The 19659-nt window shown below is 40.1% G+C and overlaps 1 protein-coding gene and 1 long non-coding RNA gene across 3 annotated transcripts in view; both read right to left on the bottom strand.

The window, feature by feature from the left end:
• Positions 1–1096, bottom strand: part of GPAM (glycerol-3-phosphate acyltransferase, mitochondrial) — a 32883-nt gene extending 31787 nt beyond the window's left edge. Inside the window, exon 1 of one of the 2 annotated variants that reach the window (XM_051799869.1) lies at positions 697–1096. The gene's annotated coding sequence lies outside the window, so the exon portion shown is untranslated. The remainder of the gene's footprint in view (positions 1–696) is intronic. The other variant, XM_051799870.1, reaches the window with a different exon arrangement.
• Positions 1097–11123: 10027 nt separating this feature from the next.
• Positions 11124–18981, bottom strand: LOC127476707 (uncharacterized). The gene is made up of 4 exons (XR_007906713.1): positions 17565–18981; positions 15521–15601; positions 12592–12661; positions 11124–12515 (listed from the first exon to the last, which is right to left on the bottom strand). It is a non-coding gene; the product is annotated as an uncharacterized LOC127476707 (long non-coding RNA).
• Positions 18982–19659: the final 678 nt, after the last annotated feature.

Here is a 19659-nt window from a genome sequence, read left to right as displayed (position 1 = left end):
AATGGAAGTTTCATGGTTTATATAATAAGCATAGCAAATAATTCTCCCTTCGCCAAAGAAAAAAGAAAGGGCAAATATATTAAAACAACATAGTGATGTAAAATACACGTGCAAAACACTACAAATTAAACTGCTCTGTTATGGAGAGATACTGAAATAGGAATTCCAGCATTTTCACCTAGAGAAACTGTAAAGTGGCAATACCTTCCTCTTCTGTCACTGCAAAGAAACTTCAGTCGTGGCCAAGCTACGAGCCATAAGGAATAAGACTGATCCCATGTTGTAGGTTCTATGCAAGATCTGCAACAGCAAGGCCTAAAACTTTAATCCAACGTTTTTGCCTTTCTTAGTGCCCCCTCCAAGCTGCCACAAAGCCCATCTGGTGATACCCAAGCACAGAGTTCTCAATACAAACTGGAGTTCGAACCAATATAACCATGCAGTCATCCTTTTGTCTCTGCTAGCTCTTACATTCAATTTGCCTTTTTTTGTAATCAGCGCTCAGGCAATTTAGTATATAAACCGCCCAATAAACACCAAAAAAAAACCCAGTAAACCTCTGAACAGTGGAAGCGAAACGCGTCCTTCTCGTGCTCAAGGTGACCTTGGCTGCGCCGGCACACATAAAACACGAACTTCAAAAAATAATACGGAATTAAAAGCTCGTGTGAGCAGCAGCAGCCCCCGTACACATACCTGTGAGACACCCGCAACCCGAGCTCCCGCTCTCGCTCCCCCTCCGCCGCTGTCGCTGTTCACCTGCCGGCCACCGCCATCCCGCGGGATCCACAGCGCTCCGGGATAGCAGGGATAGCAGGGCTCACTGGGAAGCAATAGGGCTCCAAGAGGGCTCCGGGCTCAGTAGGATTAAGGAGGTCTGCAGCAGGGCTCCGGGTTCAGCAGGGCTCCACAGCTCTCCAGCCCTGCTATAAATAAAACCGGGGCGCTGAGCGCGGTGCGGGTGGGCAGCGCTCCGGACACGGCGGCTGCCAAGGGGCCGCCCCGCGCCTCCCCGGTCGCCGCGAGGGGCGGGCGCCGACCGCGGGCACAGGGCCGGGGAAGGCACCTCGAGGCTCCCCGCGCCCTCCCGCCCTGCCCGCGCTGCCCCCCGGCGGCCCCACGCCCCACGCCCCCCGCACCCTGTGCTGCCGCCGCTCCGCCGCTCGGCCCCGCGCCTGCCGGGGCCGCACCGCCCCTCTCGCCACGCGGCAGCCACTGCGCTGCCCCGCCCCGCCGCCGGGGGCAGCACGGCCGGGGGCAGCACCGCCCCGCTCCGCCCGCCCCGCCCCGCCCCGCCCCCGCCACCGCCACCGCCCCCGGCCCCGGCCCGCGCCCGGCCCCGGCCCCGGCCCCGGCCCGCGCCCGGCCGCACCGCGGGCTCCGCCGCTGCCCCCCGCCCGCCCCCGCGCCCCGCGGCGGCGCCGCGCCTGACGCGACTTCCTGAGCGCCCGTGCCGAGCCCCGCCGGCCGCAGGGCCCCGCCGCTGCCCGCCCGCTCCGCCGCGGCACCTTTACACCTTTGCATCCCCGCACAGCCGCTGCGGTGCCCCTGCCCCGCCTGCCCGCTGCGGCCCCGGCCCTGGGGCAGCCGCCGCATCGTCCGACAGCCGCTGCCACCGCCCCCGCGCCCGGCGAGAGCAGCGACTCGCGGCTGCTTTGCCCTCAAATCTGAGCTGCTAAAACAGGAAAACGCTGGAAAAGCGATGTGAAATGATATTTAATAGTGTTTAAATGGGTTTACGGCAACCCAAGAGTAGCCGTTGAGAACAACTGCAGAAATTTCGGGACAGGTATCGATCTGCCCCCCCGGCCTTGCGGCAGTGCCAGTTTGCCTTTTACTGAGCGCAAAAGTAAATGTTGATTGAGATTGCTACACATGGGCGAGAGTATCCTTTGGCTTTGGCATTCTTGGGCTATTTAAAGACAGATTCTTTGTGGCTTGAGTTACAGACCAACCAGTGCCTACATTTTTTCTTTGAATATCTGTTTGCAGTGCAACACAGGAATAAAGTGGCAAGATACAAGACATCGCTTTATGCTAATGCAAATACTCTAATTAGAAATCTAAGTAACCCAAGGAGGTGTTCTCCTAAGGGTCTTCCTTCTAGATGTCATTTTGAGTGTATCACAAATAAGAATTGTTAAGTAAGAATTACAAATTACTTTCACACATTAAAGAAGATCCATAAGAAGTGATAGACCAAATAACAACTGCTACATGCACACGTGAGTTGCCCTACTCCCCACAACTGAGTGCCTTCAGGAAGTACTACTGGAGTATTACAGCAGATAGTTTACAGAGCATTCTGCATTTTATGGCTCAGAAGGGATTTTGAGTCTGAATTTTCCCCCTTTAGCAAGAAATGATACTCTTCACAAAGTGGACTTGCAAAGACACCTACTTTTCAAATAAAAAATACGATAAGATGTGAGATAGTGAAACATGCAACTCACATAAAATTTGTATTTCTGTGTAATAAGCAGTGCAGCGTTTGTGTATTGCAAAGCACTGTTTTCTAGGGCATCACATTTTTTGTATAAAGAAAGGACAATCTCTAATGGTACTTCTTAGAGCACATTCACATACTAAAGTTTTCATCCAGTTTTCTTATAATCTGGGCCAGGAATTTCAGATTTGAAATTCTTGAGAAGGTGAAGGAGAGGTGGTGAAATTGTACCAAGCACCCCCTTAAAACTTTCGGTCTTGAGAAGGAACGTAGCTAGAATCTCTGGCCACTTTGAAGTACAAGCCCATAACTGTCCAGCTTTATAACAAAGCTTTTGACTTGATATCAACTTTTTCTTGAAGTGATTTGTTGAAGATCAGCCAGGACAGAGGGGGCAGATTTTGCTTTCAACTGGGTCTGCTTCAGCTTAGAGGATTTGTAGCTGCTTCAATAATCAGAGGCAAGCCAGGAGTCTGTCTGTATGAAAAAGAAATAATACATAAGGGTTTCACTGACAGAGTCACAGTGCTACTGTCAGTGATGTGATCTCAGTTATTACATCCTCATCTCAGCTTTGCTTGCACAACGACCATCTCATTGCCCTGGTGGAGGCCAGAGAAGGAAACACCTGTCTCCGATTCTGTGACCCAGAGCAGGGCCACATCCCACACTCAGGATTGCATGGTGTTTGACCTAGGTGTCAAGCCTCATAGAAGCATCAGAAGGGGAAGCTCTGAACTCCTCTCTGAAAAGTGAGATCAAGTGATACATCACATATTCCTGTAACTCTCTTGGCATAAGGAGCAGATCACAGAAGTAGTCAAAGTCCCAGTATAACACTGCAGCCCACATCCTGATCATTGCTTCCAGCATGGGTCTGTCTGTGTGCAATAGGGGAAGTCAGAGCCTGAATCATGTCAGAAATCACATTGGAGGGTATGATTCAACAGCTGGATTACATGAAAACTGATTATAGCAGATGGTAACAAACAGTTATATCTAGAGTCTAAGCAAATGCAGGAAACATAAGGCAGTTAAAATTCTTATTAATGTTGTCTGATAATTTAATTGTTCCACTGATTTTGTATTGTTATTTGGGAACTTCTTAGTGGATACTTTTTATAAAAACCCTCAAGACTGCTTACACACAACTTAACCTTCTCTAGGTATGGAATCATTTTGATTTTTTTTCCCCTTCCACACATAAAAATAGGCTATCAATGAGTGTACTAGGTTTCAGTGTGCTATAATGTAACTCACAGCAAACTCTCATTCACTGAGTGTAAACCAAGCTTGTCTGCTTTGTTTCCCTCTATAAAAATTAATATAGCACGTTCAGAATCTAATATGGAGCTTTTAGCATGTCTTTTCCTTGCACTCTTTTACACTGGTATATTTCTTCTGGTTGCAAACCAGTTATTTCTGTGATACAAGCAATACAACAATCAGAAGAAAAGCCTCAATGGCTTTATCATAATTTTATGCAGCCTCTAGAATTTGATTTTGGTATAATTTATGAGAAAACTGCTTAGGCTATTCTCTAAATTGTTTTGAACAGAACAATAAATAGTGTTTTACTCATAATGATTCTATGTAATAATAATAAAAAAAGGTTTCCATTATGATTGTAAAGCAGTTTTCTCGTTTTTCTAACCTTAGAAAATTCTTGTCTTATTGTAAAATAAATCCAGAGATAATTTTGCCACTTATTTGAAAAGGATCCTGAATTAGTCTAATGGAAATTGCAGCTTAGCAAGATCTTTTTACACTTGTATAAATCCTCAGGCTTAGTAGTAAAATCTCATTTCAGTACTGAAAGCTTGGTGGTGATGTTGTGTTGCCATGGAATCAAGCAAATGGGAAAAATTTTGGAGTGCCTCAAAGGAGCAGACTTTCAGAGCTGCATGTGCTCCAAAAAGCTCAAATACCGCTGGGTTTCGCTTCCAGAAAATGGAGACTCTATCCTGCTTCCATTGAAGTCAATGGGAGGCTTGCCACTGATCTCAGTAGGAGTGGGAGCATGCCTGAGTTTTGCAATCCGTCTTTTTAAACTTCTTAAACCGAAGTGTTAACCGTGCCAGTGAGTCCAGGGAGGTAATTTGCATATGATGGCAAATGAGCAGAACCCTGGCTTTGTGTGAATAAGCTTCTGACCACATTAGTGCATAGCAGCCTGCAGATGAGAAAGAGCTGGCAGGACCCTTTTTTTCTTAGTCCTTCCTATTTTTAAATTCCTCATGAAGCTTCCAACAGAGTTCAACAAAGTACCTGTTTGCTAGACAGTGCTATGGGGAGGAGGGGGGAGAAGGGACAAGGGGACTTCTTTTTGCATTGCCTCAACTCTGGCTCTGTTCCCCAAGCTCATGTCCAGCGATTCCCATGATGTCACTTTTAGTAATGGAGACATGTTTACAAAAGAGTACACAGCATCCTCTTTAAAAAGAAACTTTCAGCCCAGAGAATGCTACAAAAGTTAGGAAACCAAAAACTGTGCAAGGAGGGAGTAAAGATCCAGACAAAGGTTCTTTGTTTGCAATGACCGAACTCGACCTCACATGACTATGAACAATAATGAATATGCAATTTGGCAGTGGCAGAACTCAATGTCAGCAGTATTGCCTTTGGTATACAATATATTAAGAGCATCTGAGAGTGTCAAGTGGCCACGAAATGGACTGATAAGATTGTGTGTAGAAATGGTTTATACTTTATATCGCGTTTCAAGACAAATTATTTTTTTCTCTTCTATTTCATTCCCTTATCTTGAGAACAAATGCAAAATTCATTAAGAGTACAGTGACTCTCTGCTATGTAATACAGCATATCGTATCTCTATAATTTTGAAAAGAAAAGGGCATTTCAGCCCAAGCTGCTCCTGGCTTTTCCCTTGAACTTGTTACTCACATTAGTACAAAAAAAAGCTTTTGTCCCAAGAGAAAGAACCAGTATAACTAACTGGGTTAAAACCAGTATAACTAACTTTTACCTTTTCACCATTTATCTATCAAGAAATTACACACATACTTGTATTTCATACAAATCAGAAAATCCTAACTATCGAAAGGAATTTGCCAGCATTTTTAATTTAGGAATACTGAATGACAGAATGTGGAACAAGATTCTCCCATACTCAGGCCTTGAGCAATTATCTGCCATAACAATGCAAGCTTCCCCGTGCCTGCTGTGAGCAGGGGGTACATGTTTTCAGGGTGGTTATTTCAGTTCTCTGCTTTTCTTTGTTGAGGGTATTTGCAAAGCTGACATTTTACCTAAGAGTTGATTTTATCTGAAAAACAACAGATGAAACAACTAATTTACTGTATAGGCTCTAAATACTATTGTATTAACAGTGGTATTATCCATTCATAAATCATTAAAAATCAGTATGTGTGGAGGACTCTGTTGTGTAAAGGATAAATCTAGTTTTGCATTTACAGATATTTCAGGTTTCACTAATGACTTTATTTTATGTCAACCCAGTGAACTTCTACTTGTTGACAACTTTCCCACAGAAGACAAAGACTTTCTACTCTACCTCCCTCTCCAGGAATCCAGAACTGCTTTCTACCCCTCCAAACAAGAAACCAAGGAATAGAAATAAAGAAATCTGAGAGCTAAGGGCATTATGGACCATTTTGAAAAAATGGCATGCCATAGAAAAATCACAAAATCATGATCTTACCAAATTTGCTCTGACTCATCCTTCAGGGATTGCCAGTTGTTCTAGAATAACACAACCCTTAATTAATATGAGGTGGTAGGCAAGTCTTTCATCAGTGTCTCAAAAGGAGGTAGTTTTCACTGCTCAGATCTGCTCGATTGTGCAGCTGATGGCTTTAGAAGGACTTGTCACATCTTGTAATTGAAAGCACCATAAATATTAGAAGTTGGGATCACAGATAGCTCTTTCAGCCAGTGCACAAGAATCTTTGCAACAGTTTATATGACGCAGGTGTTGAATCACATGACATCCCACCCCTCCCCTCGTTTTTGGGTATTTGGGACTGTAATCAAGGCATTGCTGTGTGGGACACTGGAGGAGTCTTAATGCCATTGACATGAAAGACACAAGACCTGCTAGTTGGGAAATTTTCTCAGAATTTTGGAGATGTCTTTTGTAAAAACCTTGGGAGAGTTAGGAAAGTGTCTGGGCATCTCTTCTGATCTGATGCAATGATCCTGACACAGAGTGCCATGTATTCTAATGAAGGCTTTACACTCCCAGTATTTGCCAATCCCATATGTGATTATCTCTTCTGTAGATGAACAGAGAGACATCTCCAAAGGGCAACACTCCCTGCCCCCCAATTTACTCAAGCAAACCAAATGGATTTGCTGATTTGGGCTTTGCAAAAAGCACGCAGGAACTAAACCTCCCCATAGATGTCTAGATATATTTCATTTTTGTAGGTCTTTCTCACTAAAAAATAAAAGTTCTCAAGACTTTAGCTTACCATACACAAAGAAAATTAACTTTATGTAACTGAAATTTTATCTGTGAACACAATCAACAAAAAGTAAACTATAAATTTTGTTTCAAATTAACTGAGAACCCTGACAAAAAGCAGCTTTTAGCTTTTGGCCTTCTCTTTCCACTAATCTGGCTGCACCACTTGTTACATTCCAATTCTGACATTCAAATCATCTTGAGCAATTTTCCCACAGTGTGTTTCCCAAACAACAGCATTTTTCCCACTCCCACTTATGTGTCTCTTGCATCTGGAACTGCAGAAAAATATCCTTGTTGGAGCCCTCAGACCCAGCCAATAATTGTAATGCAGTGCTAGATATCAAAAATTATGGGTGATCATTTGACCAAAACAATACCAAATGATCCAGCAAAAGCATACTTTTTCCATTACTAAATAACAGATATTCAACCCATAAAATGATAAAATCTTACATTGGGTTGCAGGTTTTTTCACTGCTTCAAAAACCTAATACTCTCCCAATCATCTTATACCTTCATGAGAGCACAAATTGTTTTATTTTTATACCCTAAACTATTAAATTGCTTAGTTATTCCAGGATATTCACTTGAAATGGCAGAGGCCATGAAAATGATATAATCTTTTTCTAAGAGCTGATGTTTTTGCAGCTCTCTCCTTTCCTCTTTATAAAATAACAGAACATTTTACTAGCTTGGTGTTTCACACGTGACCAGCCACTGCTTCAGAAAAATTACATGGTCATCAGAAAACATCTGTTTCCTTATATCTAGCCTAAATTTTCCCTTTTTTCAGTTTGTAAATAGTATTATTGTATTATAATATTTATCATAATATAAATTATAAATATTATGTTTATATTATGAAACAAAAAAAATAATGAGCAGGCCAGTGCACTTTGAATGTGCATTCAGAAATCTGCTTTAGTGGTCAGAATATACTGGGCATGCATCTGCCTCAGACTCTTCCTTGCAAAAAGTTTTCTTCTCATTTTCTATCTGTGCTACTGCAGTGTCTCTGAGATCAAACTGAGCTCCACCAATCAAGCTGAGTGTGTTTCCCTATGAGATTTTTTCAGAAAAGAACTTTCTGTGCATTTTCACCTGTGACATTTTTCAGGTATGTTTTTGAGGACAGTTAGTATTTAGCATTCCTTACATAACACAAGTTTAGAGTGTGCTTATAAAGTTAATGAATAAAACACAGTTGGGAAGCACCGGCCAGGTTGGAAACTGGAGAGGACCCCTATGCACTTAAGAAGTAATTTCTGGAACAGTCTTCCAAGAGGATTATGGGGCAAATATCAGCCCCAAGTTTAACCCACATCATGGCATCATCCTGACATTTTTGGCCATTCCTCATTCAGTTTCAGCTCCTCTGGTAGATCATTAGCATGTATAGACCAGGAGGTACCATCAATAATCCTACCTGGTATGATGAAACATGGAACAAAATTTCATAGCTTGTTTACACAAGCAATACTTGTTGCTAAAAATATCTTAGTTACTATATTTTAACTAAATTTCAAGCACTAGCACGCTATCTTATCTGCTTCTGATCAGTCCTCAAAGTGAGTGCCAATATATTTTTAAACATAATTTATTTTCTAATCTAGGCTTCGTTAAATCTCATAAAACCTGGGTCAGGCAGATCTGGAGCAAAAGTCAGCCGCATCTGTACTTAGAAAATTTAGAAGCAGAAAAACAGACAAGCAAAGAGTCCCTTTGCCATTTTGCAACTTTGTGGTCAGTAGCACAATCCACTCTCTTTGCTTCTCTGCTTTTCCTGTTATTCTGGACAAGATGTTTCCTGACCACAGATGTGTGTGATATTCCTGTGGTTAATTGATATTCAGAATTTAAAGAGGCTCCATACAATGCAAAATGCGCATTTTCAGAGGACTACACTAGAAAAAAATGTATGCTGGTGAAACCCTCCAGTGAAGAAATGCCTTAAATCTAACTTGTGGGATTTGCTATGGAAACTTGAATAATTTAGAAAGGTTTTTATTTAATGTTAGAGAAGGAAAAGAGGTAAGTGTTGTTATAGCTAACCACATTTCAAATAGCAATGTGTCTATAATCCTTCTGATTCAGTTTTAAAGACTTGTTTCATTTTTGCTAAACTTAGATTTGTTTTCTCATCTCCAATCTCTTCAATTTCTTCCTTTCTGGGCTAAACTCTTGTCCTGGGTTACCACCACAACTCTGTATTTGGTGCAATGTCCATGAAATCTTTAGACTCTTTTTCCTCAGTATGGATCTTGACTTAGTCTAAATAAAATTAAATATAAGAAAAAGGGCTAAAACAGTAAATGTTGTACAAAATAAATTAAAAAACCCTCTTGTGAATGTTGATTATATCTTCTCTATCGACTTGTTATTTGTGGTTTAGCTTATATAACCTGAGATCATTGGGGTAAAATCACAGCATGGCAAAAGCCAATGGCAAATCTTCCACCCTGACCAGGAAAGCTGCATCACACTGGTATATGACATGAATATCACAAACTTATACACTGTATTACAGGACAACAACAGCTACCTACTTTCTGAACCCTATTTGAACTTATACTGTACGCTTCTGTCTTAATCAAGCATTTGACTTATGCAGGGAGGATTTAATTAATGTAGAATTAATTCAACTGAGAGTAACCTTTGAAACCATGCTTACACTATCAGCTGTGATTTGTGCAGGATACCTCATGGAGCTGCAATCTATGCATCCTTACGTAACGGCATTAAGAAGCAGTTACACAACAATGCAAACACCACCAGCAGATGAAAATCCATGGCACAGACAGGATCTTGAGTAATCATCAAAGCAGTGCCAGAAAGCAAATTCTACCTGCAGAAAACATTTTTTGTACTAAATCCATTTCAGTAGATGCTCTGTACTTCTATTGCTAGTAACCTTAATCCACAAAGTGGATTTTCATTGTAAACTTTTTATGCTTCAAAACCTGTTAGTACAAACTTTGACCAACACTGCCACAAAATGTGTGCAATTCAACTCATATCTTTACTGACTGCAATAATAAACTTTTGATCTAAAACAAACAGGTCATTAGCAAACAGATACTTCTGTGCACTGAGGTTATTTGGGCCTCTCTCTTCCTGTCATCCCGTTCTACATGCACTGTTCAGACACTTAGAGTTTGGTGTCTGAATATCTCTTTATGATGCCAGAGCACTGCAGGTTTCTCAAATTTAGTATGGGTGAACATACTCCATTTCTCAGTGCACAAAGTTTATTAGTGCCCTTTAATTAAAACTGTTAATTCAGGCAATACTTTCATCTCAGGGTATGTCTAAATTCAGGCAGTCATGCCTATAGATACATCTATTCTAAATTCAAGAAATTATATCCAATTATCTTTGTACTACCTTCAGAACATCATCTAAAGTTGATATAGTTCCTTGATAAATGAGTTTCATTCTTTATAAAAGGAGCATTCCAAGACCCCTTTTTAAGTACTTCAACATTGCAGAAGTTTAAGTGCTGTATAAAGTACTATATGGGACAGATTCTGGTCCCTTTTGTATCTATAGAAATTGGGATTATTCCAAATTTCCACTGTCATAATGAAACAGAATTTTTTCCTCAGTCAAGATGCACATGGATAGCCAGATATAATTGTGTGGTCAGAAACACTTTTTAGAAGACACATAGTTTATCATAGTTTAACTTCATGTTTTCCAGTAGTAAAAATAAGGAAAATAACTTAAATACTGATAACATACCTTTTCTCTCACTTAAATTCCCAGTTGAAAAAAATAATAATCTGGTTTGTTTGTATGGCAACAATTCAATTTACCAGAAAATATTTCCCTAATTAAAACTACACTGCATTTGCCAAAGCCCTTTAGACCACAGTAGTATCAATGGGATTAATCACCAAATCATTCTTTTCTTGAACCAGGTGCTTTCCTCAATGTTACACTTTGCTACAAGTTACATCCAATTCAGCTATGCTTGAAAACACTATAATTGTGTTGGCCAGGAACATCATTCTTTCCTTAATGAAATAGGTTTCCAAAGTGGTTTCCACCACCTACACTTTGGAAACGAGTATACTGTCATATAGGCTAGTTTCGCTCCTTGCCTGCTATTGGCAAACTGCCATTTTATCTCTATATGCACAGTTAACACCTCTGCATACAAACTAAGGATCCAGAAAAATCTGGAAAATGTGATGAAGCATTTATTTACTATCTTCTGGCCTTCGTCTCTTAATTTTTTTAAATGTCTATGTACCGGTTATTCCAGAATTGTCTGTCATCTACAACATCCTAATTGTGTTGCTTTAACTAACAGGTACCTACAAAGCATCATTCCACAGACTTATTTTTAATCATAGATTTCTCATCCTCAATTAAAAAATAACAATAAAAGAACACCTTAAAAGATAACTGTAAAACAGGCAGCAATTCTGAAAGAATTCAAGCTGCTCTGCTCCGCATATTGCTCCCTTCTAAGGCACCTGGGAACCATTTATTTCCCCGCCTGCAAGTGTCCTGGGCACTGTACAGACACCTCTAATTCTATTTTCATTTTCTTTTATGCAAAAAATATGACTAAATATGCAGTGTCTTCCCATGGCCAGGCAATCCTAACATATATGTGGTCATGAATAAGGACACAAATAAAATCTGCCTGTATGAGGCATGATTCATATGTAGAGGGGAGATACCCAGGAGAGGTGCCAGAGGTGATCTCTGTCCTCTGCTATTTTATCTGTCCTGCTGAGGCATTTACATGGCTCCCATTACTATGATGCCAGAATATATAAGGACATACAGCTGTTCTTACAACACTCAAATAAGGTAGACAGATTACATGGGTTACCTCAGGTCAGAAATTTGAAGCAGAACAGATCATTGCACAAGTTTCACATGCTCTCAATGGGTAGAAGGTGTTTATCAACCATTTCTATATAAATCAACACCTAACCCCATTCCCGAAGTATCCAAGTGTTTCTCAAGCATTTATGCTAAAATATTCAAGAAGCTCTATCTTGGATGTTTTACTGGACACGAACCAATGGCTGAAATCACTTGTAGCAGCTTCTTTCAGTGCAGTTTAAATGGTCTTTAACTATGGTTGTCAAGATAAATATATTTCATAACAAGGCTTCTAAATGTCTATATCAGTCAATCATTTTAATCACAGAGTGCTGAGTAAGACTATATTTTCCCTGTTGTCCATGTGGTCATAAAATTAAATTAATTTCTATTAAATGAAGATGTTGTTAACCTACTTATGCCTTCAAGTTTTTAAAGTTCAACTATCAGAATATGCTCTAAGGCAGTGTAATAGCTGAAACTGCTTTGGAAGCAAAACATTCCTGTTTACAAGCATGAAGACGTTATGCCCAAAATATAAATATATGAATATGGTCTTGTTAATTTACTGAAGTCAGCAGTGAGATTTCTGCGTAGGACACAGGCATGTTAACATCTACTATGAGTGATGTAAGTTGAGGCTGATGGCTGGATGGCATCTGGTAGCTTCTTCTGTAGGTACCCATTGCTGGCTGCTGGAGTAACACATTGTATGCCCCTTAGGGTGCTTTGCAACAAGTGGAGGAATAATGCTCTTTATGCAATCCTTTATAATTCCTGTATGATACCATATGGTCAGAAATTATTAATATTTTTATAATTATCTTTAGCTGTAAAATGGCAAAATACCAACCTGGTAGGATGTTGAGAAGGATAATTAATTGTGATCTGTAGATGCTCTTAAGACTGAAGAATGCTAGGTCCTGCAAGAGAGAAATATATGATCCACTGACACTTAAATTAACACACATCCTTGTCATCACCTCTGCAGCCTTTACAGCAACAAGCAAGGCTGGATTGCTCAAAATTAATAATGGGTTTGGACAACACCTAGCAATGAGAAGTAATGTGTTCCATATGTTGACATCTTCATTAAAACATGTAGTGTTACAGTTTCATCTAAATCTTTTTCATCCAGTAATATCTTTCTAACACAATGGATTGCTGTATCTCTCATCATTTGGGAGCTAGACTAGATGACCTTTAAAAATCCCTTCCAACCCAAACTGTTCTATGATTCAAGGATTTTACTGATGCCAATACATGTTCATGCTCAATCAGCTTAGGCACTGGTTATTTGCTGCACATTTCATGATAATTTTTTAAAAATAATTTTATTTTCTAAGTGAATTTCTATTTTCTATTCTTGATTTTAAAATTACAAGGATATGTTGCAGCTACCTAGACAAAATCCTCATGACAGAAAACCTGCAACCAATAAAGGCACCAAGGGAAAAGCATACAAGAAAAAGTGTCATCAAGTTCCAGGTGCCAAAGGCACTTCCTGCAGCAGCACCATTGCAGAAACGTAATGAAGGATATTTTCAGCAACTAGTTAAGAAATTCTTTTACTGGTGACAATTTGAGGTTAGTTGGACTGGAATTGATAGCAATAATGCTAGAGTTTCACACAATGCACCCATTCAGATGACTTTGGAAAGCTATGTGCTCCACCTTTCATATCGTCATGCTGGAATATCTTGACTATTTCAGCTGTGACCAATGTGAGCTTCAAGACTAATTTAATATATTAACCTTAATATAGTGCAGTGAGATGTAAGATCCAACCAAATCTAAAATGTTCTTAACATTATAGATGTTCAGAGATCTTAATGACATCTTGCGCTAGAGCTGGTAGGATATTTTTTAAGGAAAGAATGGATGGCAAGTATAATATAAAATTAGTCTTTATAGGAACTTTTTTGTTGTTCTTCTCATATTTCATCTACAAATATGCTTGTCCCAATCACTTGCTGAAAAATGAAGATGTTAGGTCAGAAATGCTGTAACACTGCCTTATGGAGAGAGAGGATGAGCTCACAGTTCAATAGGAATAATTTAAAATCAACAATGTCACTGTGTTTCAGGAGAGATGTAGTTTGAATGCTTCCTGCCTTCATTCACCTCTCCATGCCAGGATTTTTGGCAAGGTTATATGTTCTGCAACATCTGCCGTGGTATAATGCGTCTTGAGAGATTTTGCCTGAGATAGAAGTTCATGCACCAAAATGCATCTCCCCAGGTCTCTGCAGTGATATTTCTGAACAGAAAAGCATTTCAATTTTCCCTCTTTCAAATCTATGGACAAATCTGTGAACACAGGCTAACTTTTCTCCATTCTCTTTACATAGACAGCATTCCACATACACATGACAGTATTTCCAATAAGTTCAGACATGCAGGGCAGTTTGAGGCAGAAAAGCACTAATAGATAATATAGATATAAATCTAAGTCCTGACTCTCAAACACGTGTTGAGCTGAACAGTTCCCTCTCAGGAGGGGAACCTCAGTGGTGCTGAAGAGGCCTGTGACACATGTATTACTCACAGGAGCCAAGTGCAAGACTGGAAATTCACTTCCAACTCATTATGCATGTATGGTTTCAGTTGTCTTAATGGCAGGCTTACACAGATACATGCAATTTAAGTATACAGCAGTGGGAGTAACAAAAACCTACAGGCATTCAGTGTAACAGCAGTACACTCCAGCAGACACCTCTCGACAGCAACTGGGATGAGCTGGGAGCTGCTGCTGTGCCATACTTCAAACCAGCACTTTTCATGGAGACCAAACAGAGCAGAAGGAAGGCTATGAGGAGTTCTCACATTTTTACATCAGCATGTCCAAGTGTACACAATACGCCTTCAAAATTTCCATTTCAACCCCCAGATATTCATTTTGGAAAGAGTAAGATTCAAGATGTAATGACCATAAAAGACAATAAGAAAGAAATCCGTGCATGAACAAGAGGAAGGAAAAAGTAGGTTCACTGTTTTTGTGGAGATGGAAATCTAATGATGAATGATGCTGAGAATGATGTGTGTCTTTTCATTTTCCACAACATTTGCCACAGATAAGTAACAATTCAGTGACTGCTTTTGCTAATTCCTTAAATACCCTAGAGCAGTTTTTACATATTCTGGTAATTTCTATATCATAGAATCATAAAACATTCTGGGTTGGGAAGGACCTTAAAGATCATCTAGTTTCAACCCCTGTGATGTGGGCAGGGACACCTTTCACTAGACCGGGTTGCTCAGAGCTACATCCCACCTTTAAAATATTCTTTAATCTGTTCTTTGTGTTTTCTTACTTAAGGTCCTACCACACAGATGGGATTAATTTTGCTAAACTTCTAGACACAGCAAACTTTCAGAGTGAAAGACCTGAATAGTTTCACTTTCTTACCATCTGCTATTTGATTTCATTTCATGTTAAGTAGTAAACTTCTAACTGGAATTTGTCTTCCCTTTACAATATGGAATATTTTCGTTTTGATTTTTTTATACTCTTCCAAATATGTATCTGTTTAGCCTTCTTGATTTATTTCCTATATTCTTGGCCTTTATTTTCTTCCTCAGATATGTCTCCTTGCTTCTATTTCTTACACACATTTCTTTTTGATTTTCAAGTAATAAAAGTGATCCTGATGCAGTTTCATCATTTGGGGAGTGGGGAGGGTGTGTGGAGGCATAGGCACAGCTCTCTCCAAATCATAAGGTTCAGTTTTTAATCTTCTTAAATAAATCTCTATAAGAATAGGATTATTATATGCTAATACCTGGGAAAATCCAGTTGCTGATATATCTAGTAGATATTCTGATGAGTGAAAACAGATTCGGTGCTAATCAGGTGGGAAAGTCTGAAATAGTAACACAGAAAACCATTGTGGGTTCTTAATCTAGAGGTGTTAACCATCTGGGATAACATTACATATATTGTGACCACAACAATGTAACCCCAGGTCTAGCCCAAGAGGAGCTGTGATTCTGTCTCCCTGGGCATCTGCGAGATCTACAAGGTCTACAAGGTAGCAAGTTGTGCTCTAGTACAGTCAAAAGGGATGATAATTTGGAGGTTTTTTGAAAAAAAGCATTAATAACACAAAACTGGAGTGGACTTACAGGTCCAAACAAGTTATATAAATGATTTGCCACACTTAATGTTTTGTCTACTTTCTCTGTGCCTCCTACAACCTAGAAAAATTGTCCTAAATCCTGCCAAGTCCTGAGAGATTACTGAGAGACTAAGGAAAAGATGAACTAGACTGAAGGGCCAACACACTGGGTGAGCTCCATTCAGCTAAGCTTAGATATATATATTTGTGTCTCTCTCTCTGGAAAGAAACATTAATTTCTAGGGCACAGTCCTTCTGATCCCAAAGTAGATGCCTCAAGCATCCAGATGCATGGCTCATAACAGGCTCTGAAGGACTCTGTTTCTCAGCACTGAATATAAAATTTGTTTAAGGTGACTAGTTCAAATATAGATAAACCACTGTCTTCTAGTAATAGCAAACTCCATCCCAGATGACAAGCCTTGACAGTCCAGTATTAAAGCAAATAAATTAAGAGTTTATCTAGATGCACAGGACTGATATGAACTCCTGAGATATTTGTATTTACCCAGTGTTACAGCTCAGGAAGCCAAAGCCTGGACTTTGAAATATGAAACTATAAATAACTCCAGATTGATCATCAAAGGCTTTAACCAGCTCAAGTCTACTCGAGCAGAACTTTGCAGCTGGGCTCCCATCTTCCCTGCAGGGTTGCCTCTGTCCTTAGAGTATACCTTATCCTCCTACTGAGGATCTCCAGGGATCTCGCTGTGATGGAGCTAATTATAGGTAATCTGTGATTAAATATGTTCACCAGCACAATTTGTGGGTTGCATGGTATGCTCTGCTATGCCAAGCAAAAGGATCTGACATGGGACAGGAATAAATATCAGCTTGGACTGCAGGAGATTAGTGATCTGAAGCACCTGTTGTGTGACAAAGGCATCCAAGCTCAGATGCCAGTTCAAACATATTCCCTTAAACAAAGAAGCTGTGTCATGTAATGTTAGGAAATACAACTCTTCCTTAATCAAAACCAAGGAATCACTTTTGAATATTTACTTTTTACTGGAGACCAGAGGAGGGGTGAGCAGAATGGCTAATCCATCGACTGTGCTACAAATATTGTAAGAAGAGACAATTCTCCCTGTAAGGAGACTGGAAGCTAAAAATACGAGGCAGAAGCTGAAGGGCAGGCCAAAGGCACAGGGTGATACTCCGTGTCTCTGATCACCCAGCAGGCCTGTGCCCAAGGGCTGTTCTCTGTCCCCACAGCACTGCTTAAATACAGAGAGTGACGGTGAAAATGAGAAAAGCCTCTAGAGATTGTAGAAAAAGTTGCATGGAATGATGTCTTTCACTGTCCTTAAGTTAACATGAAGCCAAAGATCTCAATTGTTCCAAGACCACAGCTGGCAGAATCTGCTGCTAAATGATTGACCCTACCAGCACTGACTGAGGACTTATGAATTCAGTAGTGGGATTTGATCACAAGTAGTCTCAAATTGGATCAGAAAGTTGTTTTACAGAAACCATTGCACAAATAATGAGTGAGCCTTAGGAGAGATCTAAGCACTGCATCAGTCCTTACTGAATTGGACACACAGATCTGGAAAGGGGCTTTGTAAAACTCTGAAGTTCCCCAAGTGCTTCTGGTCTGAACACAAGGAGATGCAAGAAACAGGAATATGTTCTACATAATACCCCAGAGTCATTCTGTCTTCTACACCTAACAAACTTAACCAATACAAAAAACAAACAAACATACCTTAGCTGCTGAATCCCGGTGGGAAAGTAAAGGGGAAATTACATCCTCCCAAAAGTTTATGGAACTGTCAGAGACACACGGAGCTCAAAAATACACAAGACGCCCTCAGGGAGCACCGTGAGTTTCAGAATAAAGTCCAAAATATTCTGTTCATGTAATTTCTTCAAAGTTAAGATCAAAAATGAAGCAGCCAAATGAAAAAACAAATCATGAAAGTACTAGTAACAGAATATGAAAAATCCAAACAACCTGCAGAATACTTCTGATTCCTTGTTCCAGGGACTTAGCACGTACGTACTTGAACATAACAGGATTTATTCCTATCCGTGGACTCCACAATGTATTTATGTTCGCAACTGATGTATTGCACAATTCAATGAATAACAAAGTAATAACAGAGAATAAATCAGTTTCCTTGGCACCACGTTCTGGATAGTAACAATCTGCATATAGCACATGACTCATTGGCAATTCTCTTTCATATGCCAGTTTAAAGGGAACAATATAGAAGTTCATGAAATTCTGCCCATACCATCAGCTATATCCTGTTCAGATAATCAGTGTATATAGGTGTTGGCTGTGAGGTATATTGTCCACTAACTAAAGATTATTAAGCAAAAGCAGTTACCAGAAAATTATGAGCATGACATAAGTAAAGCAGTTTCTTTAGGCCATTAGATCTATGACAAAACAACTATAATCACATAAAAGGAGAGTATAACCTTTAAGATAATTAACAGCCACCTGTTTTACAGGTGGGAGAGAATTAATTTTTTTCTGAAAAGAAGATGGCAGGCAATTTGCTTTGGAAACACTGAGTGCCTTCAGTGTTAAGATCATAAGACTTAAGCTACCACTGTGGGTTGTTTCAACAAGAACAGCACAAGTCATGCCACCACATCATGGCATAATTCCTGTTCTTCATGGCATTCAATCAAGAAATGTCTCAGTTCTGAGGCTTACTTTTTATTACTCTTTGTAAGAACAACACAGGGAATAGAAATTTAGCACAGGGGAGGTAGGTGGTGGACACAACACACCTCCAAACATTGCCTAGTTAATTACAGCTGTGGAATGAAACTCAATTGTAGCATGAGCCAAATAAATTCTGGTTTTTGTAATTACTTGTTGCTATATTAATGTTACTTTTATAGTGATTAGAAAAGGTGTGACTCAGAAATGAGCCACCACAGGAATGACAAGTATTTCAAACTGGAAAAAAATGCACTGCTCTTTCCTGATGCAGATCCACCAAGTGGTAAGGTGGTGAAAATGAAAGAGAGTCTTAGAGCAGAAAAAATATTTTGCTTAGCCCATGCATGCTAATAAATAGACATGAGTATCAGAGAATCCTGTGGGGAAAAAAATGGATGAAGCAGGTCCACTGTGGAAGCAGTTCAGGAAGACCAGGCCCTTCTAGAGCTAAGAACCCGAGCAAGCAAATCCTCACTGTTGCTGCACAGTTGATTCCCATATCTGCATGTGGGTGCTTAGCTAAAAGGTGCATTACACCCACAACTGAACACACACATGAACCTCAGTCTTGGTTCAGGATAACGTATCTACACAGCATCATGTACACACTGAAGAAGCATCAATACACCTCTTTCTGCTCTGTCCTAAGAGCATATCCTCCCACTGCTTTGTGCTCATTTGGCCTCCCATCTTATTTCTTTTTTTCTCCTTCACTTACCTGCTTGCACTTCTTTTGCCTTTCGACATTTTTCCAAATCAAATGAATGCTATGCAAAAGCTGTTTTAGTACAATGTTTACCCAGCAAGGTCAGGAAGATGGCAAAAGCTATCTGGCGTACAAAGATGGGGGAGAAGTGCAAACAACAGCAGTTATGCCAGACCCTTACAGAAGCATACCCACAGGCAGGGGCAGAGAGACCAGAACAGCTAAAATCAGTCAAGCCCTATGCTGAGCACTGCAGTAAGGCTCAAGGAATACTCATGTAAATCATCCCAAATCTCAGGAGACTAAGAATATATTTAAATTTTCCCTCACATTGTGTAAGAAAAAAGTTTTCACACAAGAAGCAGCTATTTCCTAGTAGAAGACTTTTGACCAGAAAACACTTTATCTCCTAAA

This window comes from Manacus candei, unplaced genomic scaffold (genome assembly GCF_025592945.1).
Source record: "Manacus candei isolate 608988 ecotype Guabito, Panama unplaced genomic scaffold, ASM2559294v1 h1tg000050l, whole genome shotgun sequence".
Taxonomy (NCBI): domain Eukaryota; kingdom Metazoa; phylum Chordata; class Aves; order Passeriformes; family Pipridae; genus Manacus; species Manacus candei.
Note: the sequence above shows the minus strand (reverse complement) of the source record. Positions and strands in the feature narration are given on the sequence as shown.